At 43.1% G+C, this 13,418-nt stretch overlaps 1 long non-coding RNA gene across 1 annotated transcript in view; it reads left to right on the top strand.

The window, feature by feature from the left end:
• The window catches only part of LOC123362957, a 70,975-nt gene extending 57,871 nt beyond the window's left edge, over positions 1 to 13,104 (top strand). Inside the window, exon 3 of the long non-coding RNA XR_006576659.1 lies at positions 13,032 to 13,104. This is a non-coding gene — a long non-coding RNA (uncharacterized LOC123362957). The remainder of the gene's footprint in view (positions 1 to 13,031) is intronic.
• Positions 13,105 to 13,418: the final 314 nt, after the last annotated feature.

Raw genomic sequence — 13,418 nt, 5'->3', positions numbered from 1 at the left:
TCCATGACAAAATCTTAGCCTTATTTATCTCTGATAACAAAAGGCTATGAATCTCTTTTTGCAACTTTAACTGTACCATTTGGTGCCATGCACGCACTATGAAATATTAATAGGTATAAATATGTATACCACAAAAAGTTTCATACAAAAAGTTAATATCTTGTTTCCCACATATCACATACTTTCCCTCTACATAAGTATCATAGCTCCAAAATCTGCAGTTATGCAATGCACGCACCAGATTCCCTATGATTGCACTATAATACAAAACCTAAACTGACTTCCTATTTCCCCAGGGGGAAAATAACACTGCATATAGCTGACCAGTGCATGGATGTCTACCACAGATCCATGTTGATATTGCTGAGGATTTACATTAGATTGCAATCGTTAAATGTGTGTTTTTAAGCATTTATTTCTTTTTCCACTTGCCAGTGACCAAAATATCTTCCATACTCACAGACCCTTCTACAGAACTTTCCATTTTTCATTATTTATTTTTTTTAAGCAATACATTGTATTGGCTCCAGCTAAGCAGGTAGACAGTTCCCTATGGGTTAAACCACTAAGCAGACTTTCATGTGTTGCTAGTAGAGATGTCAATGAATCACAGTTAACTCAAGTAATTAACACAAAACAAATTATATTTTAAAATAGTACTGATTCATTGCAGTCTTAATCGCACTGTTAAACAATAATAGAATACCAATTTAAATTTATTATCAATATTTTTGGATGTTTTTCTACATTTTCAAACATTGATTTCAATTACAACATAGTACAAAGTATACAGCGGTCACTTTATTTTTATTACAAATATTTGTACTGTAAAAAAGATAAACGAGAGAGAGAGTAGTTTTTCAATTCACCTCACGCAAGGACTGTAGTGCGATCTCTTTATCATGACAGTGCAACTTACAAATGTAAAATTATTTTGTTACATAACTGCACTCAAACAAAACAATGTAAAACTTTAGAGCCTACAAGTCTGGTCAGTCCTACTTCTTGTTAAGCCAGTCACTAGACAAGTTTGTTTGCATTTAGAGGAGTTAATGCTGACCATTTCTTATTTACAATGTCACCTGAAAGTGAAAACAGACGTTTGCATGCCACTGTTGTAAATACCTTGCAACGCTGGCTACGTGCCAGATTTGCTAAAAATGTGTATGCCCCTTCACGCTTTGACCACCTTTGCAGAAGACATGTTTCTATGATGAATTTAAATTGGGATTCTCTTCTTGTTTAACAGTGCGATTAAAACTGGGATTAATCATGACTATATTTTAATCTCTTGATAAATTGTGATTATTTTTAATCATTTGACAGCCCTGTTTGCTAGTACCTATGATATATTGTGCTCATGAAATGCACCCATAGTAGACAAGGTTCAGACAGGAGTGTGCATGTAATTGTTGTGGAAGATTAAAACCTACACATTTCAATCAAAGGATGCCTCATTTTGGACATTTGAGCACAAGTGCATTAGATGTCTGTCCTGATGTGTCATGTTGGATGACAGCAGTGTCCCAGCACAACTGCAGATTTGAAAAATGTGTGTTTGTTGCTCCTCAGATACAGCCAGTATATTGTCCAACATGTAGGGCCTGCTGTACAGTCCACTGAAGTCTATGGGTTCGAAGTTAAGTCAATGCAGAACTAATCAGCGAGGCCAAATCTTTCCAACTGATGTCACCTTAAAAAGGAGTGTGGTGGCAAATCCCAGAGAAAAGAGATGGAATCAGTTTTAGGCAGGTTTTCTAAAAGGTAAAAGGTTAGCTTTCCAAGCAATTGGTTTTAGTGACTTATTGTAGCAACATAACAATATTTGGTCTCTGTATGGGAGAGAAATTGGGATGGTCTTCATCACATGCTTTGAGCTGTGCAGGTCAGAGGTAAATAAGAACACTATTGTGCCTTTTAGGTGATCCAGTCATAGGCTGCTGTTCCTGGCTATGTTTTATGTCCTTGGTGAGCTTTTCCTGTGGAATCAGTCATTCATGTGGTAGATACTGTGAACATGGCTTGCAGTCTCCACCCACCAGATGTGCACCATAGGAAAATGTTCAGAAGTGCCTTGTCACTGTCACAGGGCGAGCTGCACTCCTGACCCTTCTTCTGGCCTATAAGTGTATCCCCTACAGGTATCAGACCTAGTGCCTTCACCACCACCCCAATTCCACAATTCTCCCACTCGGGATGGGCTACAGCACTGTGTGTACCAACTGTGCTTGACCAGCAGATTCAGCTGAGTTAGACACCTGCAAGACTTGCCTTTGAGAGCTTGTGAGCCGTGGTAAATACAGTAAGAAGAGGGTTTTCTCAGAACAAAGTATTGTTTAAACTTAAGAGAGAAAAAGAGAAATTTAAAACAAGAGGTCTATATGCATCTCTCTTACTCAAAGCCCTTCTATGCCTTTCATCCAGGGCCGCCCGGGGGGCGGGGCAGCAAGTGGGGCAATTTGCCCTGGGCCCCACAGGGGCCCCACGAGCCCTGGCCTGGAGGTGGTCTGGGTCTTTGGCATCATTTCAGCGGCAGGGGGCCCTTCAGTCACTCCAGGTCTTCGGCCACATTTTGGCAGCGGGGGGCCCTTCAGTGCTGCCAAAAACGTGGAGCAACTGAAGGGCCCCCTGCCACCAAAATGATGCCAAAGACCCAGACCACCGCCGGGTGAATACAAGCGCCTCAGCTCCCCCGCTTTGCCCCAGGCACCCTGAATCCTCTGGGCAGCCCTGCTTCCATCCCAGGTTCGAAACGCCTAACTATTTCAGACCCTCCAGTGGGGTCTGTCTATCCACCCATTCTGTACAAACAGCTCCCAAATGCCTGACCTCAGGGCTGGAGCCAAGGAAGTAGCATCTGATAGCTAACAGCTCAGGTATTGACTCTTAATAACTCCCCAAGAATTTACTGCGAGGCTGCTTAGACGGAGCCATTGTGATGCCTTCCTGCTTGTTTCCCCCACCCCTACTATTACATTAAACTAATATATGCATCTGGTGAACATTTCAATAATCCACTACAACCATACAGTAACATACAGTATTCAGGTCACATACCGTTAGTCAGAAAAGGCAAATGAACATGGGGCTTATCTGTCAAAATACGCACTTTTGAAAGTGGGACACCAGTTAGGCTCCTAAGTCCTACTGAAAGCCAAAGTCACAGCAGTCTTATACCTCTCTCATTCCCTGACACTTTGGTGGTCCTCCTCCATCTGCAGCCTCAGTCTGGAGTCCTCTTTCTCCTACCACATGCTCAGTTTTTGGTCTGTCTTCTCTGTTGCAGCCTCAGTTTTTGGCCCTCCTTTTCCAGCACGTCCTTGGTCTCATCCTTTTTCTGCAACCCCTTAGCTTCCAAAGATGCTACCTGTTTCTGCAATGTCATTCTCTTCTTCTCCATCTGAAGTCCCATCTCCCTCCTCACCACCCACTGCAGCTTAAGAAAGATCTTTATCCTTGAAATCAATTTCTATCACTTCAAGTTGTTTAGCACTCTGCTTCCCATCTTTTGACCTCTGGATGTACCTCTGAGAAGGTCCATTCTCATGGCGCACAGAATGAGGGAGGTCTCAGTGTGCCCAGGGTTTCATTTATGGCTGGAGAGCTTGGTACAGAATGCGAGTAAAGATTATGGCTTCAAAGTGCAGGAATATTGCCAGCTTGGAGTGTAGCTGTGCTGCACACCGATAAGCCTGCACAGAGCCCACTGTTTGGTGCAGGCCTTAATTGCTAACAAAATGCTAAGCCCATAGTCCTCAATTCTGACAATATTTTCAAGAGAAATGGACCATTCCTGCTTTCAGCACCTCAGAATAGAAGAAAAGTTGAAACCCACAACTTTTGGCAAACAACTTTTTTTATTTAAATAACTTAATCTAGGCCTAGGGGGAGGAATAATACGGTTCAATGACCATACAAGTAAAAACTGAAGGTACCCACTGGATAATGGAAGACATAGCAGTAAACATTGCCCCACAGGCTGCTCTAGAGTTTCCTTTTGTTGTGGTCAGAAGTCACCCTCCTCCCGGACTGGAACTCAGCAGGCTAGATCCTCAGCTGTTGTAAATCAGCACAACCCTTAGGCTTCAGTGGAACAATAACCATTTGCATCTGCTGAGGGTCTAGCCAGCATTTTTAAATGGATGATCGTGGCTGTCACCCTGTCCCTTCCATTGTGGCAGGGCATCATGTCTCTTAACAGAGGGATCATAGCTGATCTGCAACACTAAATATTTATCCTGGGTTTACTACACTGATTAGGTATATGTCAGTTAGTGTGTTTGGTATTACTTGCACAGTACAATAGACTTGGCTTTTTTGATTAGCTTTAAATACTAAAAAAAAAAAAAAGCCCCCCATCAAACTGGCATTCAGTAGCTATTTGGGATATTCTGGGATATCTATGGGATATTCTGGCAACTTCTGCTCTGAGGCCTGGCCTACACTAAAAGTTAAGTTGACCCAGCTATGTCACTGGAGGGGGTGAAAAATCCACCCCTCTGAGCAATGTAGTTAAGCCAAGTGTAGAGAGCACTAGGTCGATGGAAGAATTCGTCCATGAACCTAGGTACTGCCTCGCCACTCTAGGGCAGGTGCATTATCTATGCTGATGGAATAACTCCTCCCCTCTTTCAAGTGTAGATACTGTCTCAGAGTGTAACAGTATTGGTAGCAGCTGGAAGCCAGGCTCACAGAGGAGGTTGGAGATTAAGGGCAGCCACAGAGGTTGGAGTCACTGGGCCTGAGATTAAGTTGTGGTAGGTAGCTATATTTCACACAAGAAAAAGAAACCTGCAGGGAGTTCCCTGTTCAGTCACTCATTTTGGCTACCTCTAGGAACAGAACACTTTCTATCTCCAATTATCTGCCACAGTAATAACAATAATGGAATTGCCAGGTAGTGTCAGCTCAAGTGCTTTGATTTAATTTGCCCTCTGTTTTGCTGTGCATGCTTAATCAGCAAAATTATACAACAAAACAAAACACAGATCTATACCTTGTGCAGAGGGCACCTTGCAATCTGTCAGCTTGGCTGTGTTCCCATCATGCTGCTCTGTCAGGCCGGCCTTGGCCTCCTGCTCCTCAGTTTGCTACCCCAAGCATGTATTTCATCCTGGATACTGCTCATATGCACACACAACTTACTCGATGGTCAATTCACAATGATGGAGTCCAGTTCCTCAAAGAGAGCCCCTGATTCAGCTGTTCTCTAAGATCTGGTTGTTATCCTAGCAGTACTGCTCTCTTCCCCACTTACCTTATCTCGGCACTACTTACTACCTCACTCAATGCCCAGCTCAGTGAGCCCCCAACAACACCTCAAGGGTAATCCTGAGAATTTGTACTAGCAAGCTTTCCTAGGATTGACTCATCACTCCAGATTGCTCTCAGGGGCTTCCATCAGGCTTTTTGCTCAATCAAGTATCTTTGCAGCAGCAGGCACTGTTAGAAGAAAAGTGTGGTGGAGTGGTGCCAATCCTTCACAGAAGTTTGACAATCTCGGACATGTAGTGGACTTTTTGATTAAAAAATATGGGCCTGATCCTGCAGCTCTGACTCACAGGAACACTCCTTACTCACTTGAGTATTGACTTCAGTGTGACTATTTTCAGGAATAACTAGTTGCTTTGGAAGGAGTATAAGACTGGTCCTGGAGCTAGGCCCAGTTTTTCACGAGTGGCTACTGATCTTGGGTGCCTTAGTTTGCAGATGCCTAAGGTTGGCAACCAGAAATGGAGTCACCCTCTTTTTTTGAAAAATCTGGCCTAAGTGATTTGCCCAAGATCATGTAATTAGTCAGTGGCAGAACTAAGTTTAAACTAGCTAGTTCTTAGCTCCCTTACTTAGTCCACTGGCCCACTTCACTGCATTTTTAAAAAACCCTTTTTTAGGTTATTCATAAAATATTAATGGGATATCCCAGAAATATCTCCTCTATGTTGCTGTTACTGCAAATGAGGAAAGTGTTTGTTCTCAAGCAGCACTTCTGAAAGAATTTTTATCTCGCCCCTGACAGTAATTTCTGAGCTCAAAAACAGGAAGAAAAGTATAAACAATGTGCAGCCATACAAAAGAAGATTTGCCAACTGCTATTCTTAAATGCACCTACACTGTCTTTGCACAAAACTACCGGAGCCAATGATTCCTGAAATTCAGATGTGTCATGCCATTTATTTCAGGCTTAAGATTTATGAAAAATTGATGAATACTATCCTACTGCTAGCAGTACGATAATCTTGGGATCTGTTCCAATTCAGAAATTGTCCAGAGCGACTGTTACTGAAGAATAGGACAAAGCAGAGCAATGGATTCAACATACCATGAGGATTCAGCATTTAAGGAAAATTCTCCTCTCCTGTTTGCTCTGTTTGGATCTCTTCTGTTGTAGATCTGGCCCCCCTTCCATGCAGGGAGCCTCAGTTAATGTCAGTAGGCATACCACACGTGGAACACGAACAGAATCTGCAGTGAAAAAGGAGGAAACCGAGGTGCAGAGTAGAGAGGAGGATTTAGCTCTAAGGACTGTAACACACATTCTCCTTTCTTCATTACAACTGGCTCTGACCAAAAGCTGCTAGCTGGGCCTGTTAAAATCATACAAACCTGTAACGCTATTGGTTTGGAACAAGAACAGCTAAATTGGTACAATCTCTCATGTAGATGCAGCTGTACCATACAAAGGTGTTTATATTGAGTTGTACTCCTACAAGCACCTTTGTGCTGGTGTAACTATGCCCATGCTAGGCTTCTATCAATTTAACTAGAGAGGTAGAAAAAGGCTTCCCTCTGCCCAAACTGAAATAGTTAAATCTGTACAAACACTGTGTGTAGACAAGGGCTAAGTAAATCTTCATTGTTAGTACATATTTGTCTTGTTCTTCACTGTGGAATTTATTACTATTTATTTATCACTGATAAGAATAAACTAGTTTTAATAAACTTGGGCCAAGTCCTTCTGAGGACAGTTTACCTGGCAATAAAGGCACCCACATGTGCTCCAGGCTGCCACCTGCCTGCCCAAGCAGCACTTCCTGAATCCTGATGCCATCTCTCTCCTAAGTAAGGCCACCAGCTGCAGAGGAGCAGCAACCCTCAGGTCTAGGGTGACCAGATGTCCTGGTTTTGGGGGCTTTTTCCTAGACAGGCTCCTATTACTCCCCACCCCCAACTTGTTTTTTTTCACAGTTGTTATCTGGTCACCCTACTCAGGTCACTCCCTCAGGAAGAGAATGAGAAAGAGATTCCAGAAGAGTTTTTGGCAGAGAGGAGACAGATTAGTTAGGGAAGAGGAAGCTCTTTTCTTCTCTGGTTTCCAGGGGCATCTTTTGCCCAATGGATTGCATCTTTTCTCCCTTACACTCTGTTTTGCGCTATAGCCACACATCCTATTTGTTGTCAGTGAGCTGAGGAAGAACACAGTTCCTGCTGGGATATTGAGGAGGCATTGAGCATGATCTGTTCCTTCTCTTGATACCATTCCCCAGTAGCTGTGTGAGCTATATATGAGAAGCAGGGTGCATCATTTGTGACTTCAGCCCTCAGATGGTAAAGAGAGTTGGACAGCCCAAACTCTATGAGACTGGCTCTGGGCAGGGTAGTTCCCGCTTATGGATATAGGGAATCCTCTGTGAATATGGAGCCCAGCTGTGCTACAGTGAACTCCATGTCATTTTCTGAGCCTGGGATTTGGCCCATTAGGCTTTAGATGTAAATCCATACAATAAGCATTTTTACAGTACTTCTCAAAGCCCTTTACAAGCATTAAGTACTGAGCCTCACCATGCCTTGTGTTACCAATTTACTGATGAAGAAAAAGAGACAGTTACCCAGGGCCCCATGCTGAGTCAGTCAGGAAGAGAGCCCAGGGCTTTAGTTAGGATGGTAGCTTTTTAACCAGGATAATACCAGGGGAGGAGAGTTGCAGGGAGGTTCTTAGTACCTAATTCAAAAAGGCAAAAACTAAGGATTTAGCTAAACAGATGATAGCAAAGCAGCAGGCTTAAAGTGTGCAAATAGACATCTATGAAAAGGAAAAGTGTGTGGGCAAAGGCTTATCAAATGTTTTCAGCAATCATTTATGTTCCTTATCATTCAGTAATAATAAATATCTACAGCTGCCTTCCCACAGGAGGCCTGTAACCACCCGACTTCTGTATCTGTTTCCACTCTGTATACACTATTATAAGGGGGAGATGTGGAAGTAAAGAAAGAACTGACAGGGATTTGAAGGGGATTTTAATGCATGACAGTCTCTGTTAGAAAGAGTTAGGCTAGCTGTAACCCTAATAACGCGAAATTTGTAAAAGCAAGAATTGTGTGAGGCAAGTGGGGAAAAAACTCTGAAACGTTGTTGCGACCTTGTGTCGATAAATATGAAATGTAGACTAGAGTCTAAATAAAGGTAAGAAAAATAAAATATCATGATGACCTATGTATAAACAAAATGCAGCTGTTGCTTATTATTGTACGTAACAAAAAGTATAAATGCTTGCTGTAATTGTTTACCTGTAAAAAGACCTGCCTAGGAGGGGAAAACCCTGTATCCTAGTGCACTCTCTCCCTCTATGCAATTGCTTAAAAAATAAAGTATCTAACTTTGCTGCACCCAACCAGAAAGTAAAAACTAAGTTTTTCTCCAACATTAGGTAAGAGTTTTCAGGAGGTCTTACTTGCTATTTGGAAGCTTCAAAGAACTGCACAGAATTGCAATACACACACTAGGGGCCTAATCTGCAGATTAAGATGAGCTTTACTCAGTGCAGGACCTGGGAGGGTGGGATCAGTTGACTGCATATCACCTTTGTGCTCCCCTAATATCTAAGACTGCAAAGTGACATAAATTAGAGCAATCCCAGGGCTGCTGTAACATATGCTGGTTGTTAACAGCCGCCTAGAGACCATTACACAAGCTCGGGATCACCAGAGAAGAATTGTGCTTTCCCCAAGCAGTCCCCAAAACACTCCTATACCAGGCAGCATAGCAAGGAACCCTGTATATGGTTAGGGCAGCCTTATCACCCCCTTTTTCTCTCAGAGACAGGAAAAAACAGGATGTAGCCCTAAGTTTCTTCATTCTTCAAATTTTGCTTTCTTAAAATCTGTTACCCATGTATTGCTGTGCTCTATGAACCCATTCCTTTCTGTATGGCTGTCAAGTGGTCTCAGCTTCCTTATGTTACTCTCATCACTCAGTTCCTCACTATTTTTCTCCATATTTGTCACTGTTGGCACTAGTGAGAGATAACAAGATAGTTAAGGAAGCCAGAGTACTAGTCCAGTAGGCAAGCACCAGGACAGGGTTGGAGGCTTTTATTTATATTTATAAAGATATATAAGACCCTTACTCTGGATATAGGTGCTCATTGTGCATGTGGAATGTCTATTACAACCAATGGGACTTTTCTGCATGGGATCAGACTACTATATGGCCCTGAGGACATAAGGAAGACTCACTAACTTTGCTTTCTACTATTCACGCAGATAAGGAAACCTCTTGTTTAATCTCCAGTCATAAACCAGTGTTATGCAGCATATTCCCAGAAGCCACAATTATTTCCAGAAGCAGAAATTTGAATGACCCAGATAATTAGTTCAGTGTAGCCTGTTTTACTTCAGGAGCCACGGGAACCTTTAGCTACCTAAAGCAAATGACCCAGTTAGTTTCGTGCAAGGAGTCTGAGGAAGCTGCCAGTGAGTGGCAACGCAACAGGCTGTGTCCCAGCCTTCCTTCTCATATTCAAAATGCAAACTCTTCATAACGGGCTATGTCAAACATCCATCGATCCTTTAGTCTCATGTTCTCCCAGCTTGATGGATAGATCAGCCTGTCTATAAGGAAACATGTGGTAGGGGGTCAAAGATACAGGAAAATTCAGTGAGACTGACCTGCTGTGTTTCCTGCAAACCATCCCTCTTGGGAAGTTTGCGGACCCATGGCTTTTGAGAGGGCAACACTTTCCAAGACAGACTACCTGAATCTGTAGAGGCAGCACTGCAGCAGCCATCCACATGGGCAGCTTCTCCTGGGCTTGGCCTCGCCCTCCTACCCCACTCAGCTATCAGCTTGGGCCAGTGGTTAGTGTAGACTGAGACTTGGGTCAGAGTTCTCACTGCCCTAGAAATAACTCCAGCTTTTACAACAACCCAGAGCCTTTTGGGCCCACAATCCCTAGGCTGCTTGGGCACCAGGCTGGTCTCCAGCATAGGTAAGAGCAGTCTCAGAGTTGCTGTAATCTGTGCTGATTTCCAGTGGCTGTAAGGGGACAGTTCCAGCAGTGGGAGCAGTAGGGGGATCACTGTGGCATGGTGCCATAGAGGGTCAGAGCAAGAGTCATGCCTAGTGGTCAGAGTCCAAATGCCAGGGCCAGAAATCAGAGCTGAGGGTCAGAACCAGATTACCTAGAGCCAGGGAAGGCAAGAGCAGGACTGTTTCTAAGGCTAGGTGTTAAGCAGGATTGAGGCTGGGGCAGAACAGAAGTAAGGCTGGGCAAAGCCTAGGGTCTAGTTTATAGTGAGGCAGGAGTGGGGCTTGACATGAGAGAAGTAGAGAACCCATATGCATATGCCTTGAGCTTCTACTACTGAACCCCAGCAACTGCAGCAGAGCTTAACAATATGCCACCTGGCTGCCTTAGCTAATCCCTTGACTGCTCTGTCCCAGCTCTGCTCATTGGCTTCATGATCATGACTGCTGAGTAGGCACACCTGTAATAGGCCCTCCTTCCTGACACATGGACTACCTAGCCATGCCTTTGTTCCCGTGGTTACATGCCCTTCCCAGACAGACAGGAGGGGTGGGAAAGATTTTTCCTCTGCCGGGTATAAAATGCAGCAGCATCTGAGAAATAGAGCTGTACTGGGTTGTGAAAGAAGGAAGCCTGAATCTTTTGCTGTGTTTTATTAGGTGCTTTAGGTCTTTGTCATGCAGGCTGAGAGCTAGTCACTCACTTAACAGGTTGAGAGCCATAACTCCTACCACTGCAGAATCAGACAGGTGTTCAAAGCAAAAGTTTGCTCCATAAGGAATTTACTGAATCATATGCATTACAAATATCATCCAGTGCTAGCACTCCCTCCCATATAAACATTTGGGGGTTTCTTCTCATAAATTACTCCCAGTGTAAAAATAAAGCCTCCTCTAAAGAAACTGCAAAAGAAATAAAATCTATGGAACAAAACAATATTACAATGATCTTGTGTATTTTAGAGACAACAAATGCTTACTTACAAACAAAATTGATTCCTTAAAATGTTGTAAAATGAATCAGCAGTAACAGTAAATTGCCCTATGTCTCAGCTGCACACTGTTATCACTTGCTATTAAGGTTGTTATGAATAGCACTTGTTACTTAACAGAATAGTTGATACCATGATAAAATCCTCATTAAGAGACAGGGTCTGATTTGCCTCCGCCTTCCTCTGCTTTTACACTGGTGTATCCCGATTGACTTAATGGGGTTACTGCTGATTTACAACTGTAAGTGACAGAAAGGTAGCCATGTTAGTCTGGTTCTGTAAAAGCAGCAAAGAATCCTGTGGCACCTTATAGACTAACAGATGTTTTGCAGCATGAGCTTTCGTGGGTGAATGCCCACTTCGTCGGATGCATCCGACGAAGTGGGCATTCACCCACGAAAGCTCATGCTGCAAAACGTCTGTTAGTCTATAAGGTGCTACAGGATTCTTTGCAACTGTAAGTGAGGAAAAGAATCAAGCCCACTAATTACAAGTTAACAGGATGCTTTTATGCAGCCTTATTTTGTACACAATGGACCTGATTCTGATTTCACTAACTGTGATGTAAATGAGCAGAAGTGAGAATCAGGCCTCTTGTGCTTTGATGCCTTTTGTTTTCAATGAATGTGCATATTTTACACAGTAGAACTTGGCACACCCCTCTTCCTCTCATTCATCCTGTCCTCTTGGGGTTGGTCACTCCTGAGAACTCAGGAGGAGCATAACAAATGTTTCCCTTGCATATTGCCTGCAGTTTAATGAAGTGCAAAGCTTGAACATTGCTCTACCCTTTGCCTAAATGCAACACACACAAATTCCTATATGGAGATATTGTATGGATATAAGACAATTTAGCCTTTAGGAAAGGAAACAAACAGGCCTTGTCTAGGTGTTTTTTTAAAAGGGTTTTGTTTAGTTGGTGCAAATCCCTGTTTGGACAACTTTTTTTAAATAATTTAAGCTTGGCATTTATCAATTCAGGTTCAATCAATTCTTTACCAATTTCAGTGAAATTGATACAATCCAGGCTTAAACTGAATTCAGTGTCCACACAGGGATTTACATCAACCAGTTTAAAAAACCTGATTTAGGTTAAATTGGTACAACTTGTCCTATAGGGTGAGGGAAGCCAAGTGAGTTTGGTCTAGTTTATCTTCCCACTTCACACCCTTTGTGCCACTCCAGTGGTGCAAAGGAAATGGAAACTGGGCTTAACTTCCAGGTTCAGGATTGCTCTGACATGTGGAAATCCTAAATTAGCACAAAGCCCCATAGCCTTCTCAAAAGCTGCCATCACTCTCAACCCCCAGCAAAGGGTGTGGCAGAAGCACTGAGGGGCATGGAGCAAGTATGGTGAGCATGCTGGTCTCCAGCTGGCCCCCTGGAGATTATTACATACTAGCTGACAGTTTTTTCAGAGCAGCCTTTGGCTGCTGGCTGGGGCAAAATCAGCCTGAGAATCAGGGAAAGATTCTCAGCTCAGCCAAGAATCTGACCCTATCTGTGAGTCATCAGTGGGACTCTTGCAAAACAATCCTGATTTTCAATTCATGGTTTGGAAACACTTTCATGGACAAGTGTCTGTCTCCTTCTAAATATAAGGCTGGTGTAAATCAGCAGCGCTCTACTGAAATCAACAGGACTATGTCAGTTCACACCAGCAGATGTGTCCCGTCACTATTTTTTTTCCTCAAAGGAATAGTATGGTATGGTTGGGTTTTTGTCCTGTGTTGTTTTAGTACACTCTTTTTTACTTGCTACACAAGGGGAATGTTAACTCTGACATTTTGTTTCAGCAAGTTTTGTTACTGTATATTATGGGATTTTCACCTCAGGGGAGCAAAGAGAAAGAAAGGAAGCAGAAGGGAGGAAACTGCACATGTACTGTATTCATGCTGCTGATGGACCACACCCATCCACCAACTCTCTGCAACTGCAGCATTTGAAGGAAACAGCTTCCCTTTGTGATCTGACTTGTTGGCTCTGTGTCGCTCCCAGCTACAATTAAACCCTTGTAATGTATTGGTCACTCTACACTACATGTTGAACTGGTGTTTAAAGCCAGTTGAGTTTTTATTTCTCTTTTGCAGGACCACAGACGTAGGCATGCTAATGTGTGGTAAGCAGCACTGTATGCAGTCACAGGGAGCAGAGACTGATCTCATTTACTTCAGTGTAAAGCT

This window comes from Mauremys mutica, chromosome 2 (genome assembly GCF_020497125.1).
Source record: "Mauremys mutica isolate MM-2020 ecotype Southern chromosome 2, ASM2049712v1, whole genome shotgun sequence".
NCBI lineage: Eukaryota > Metazoa > Chordata > Testudines > Geoemydidae > Mauremys > Mauremys mutica.
The sequence above is the reverse complement of the archived record's forward strand: the minus strand, read 5'-3'. Positions and strand labels throughout refer to the sequence as shown.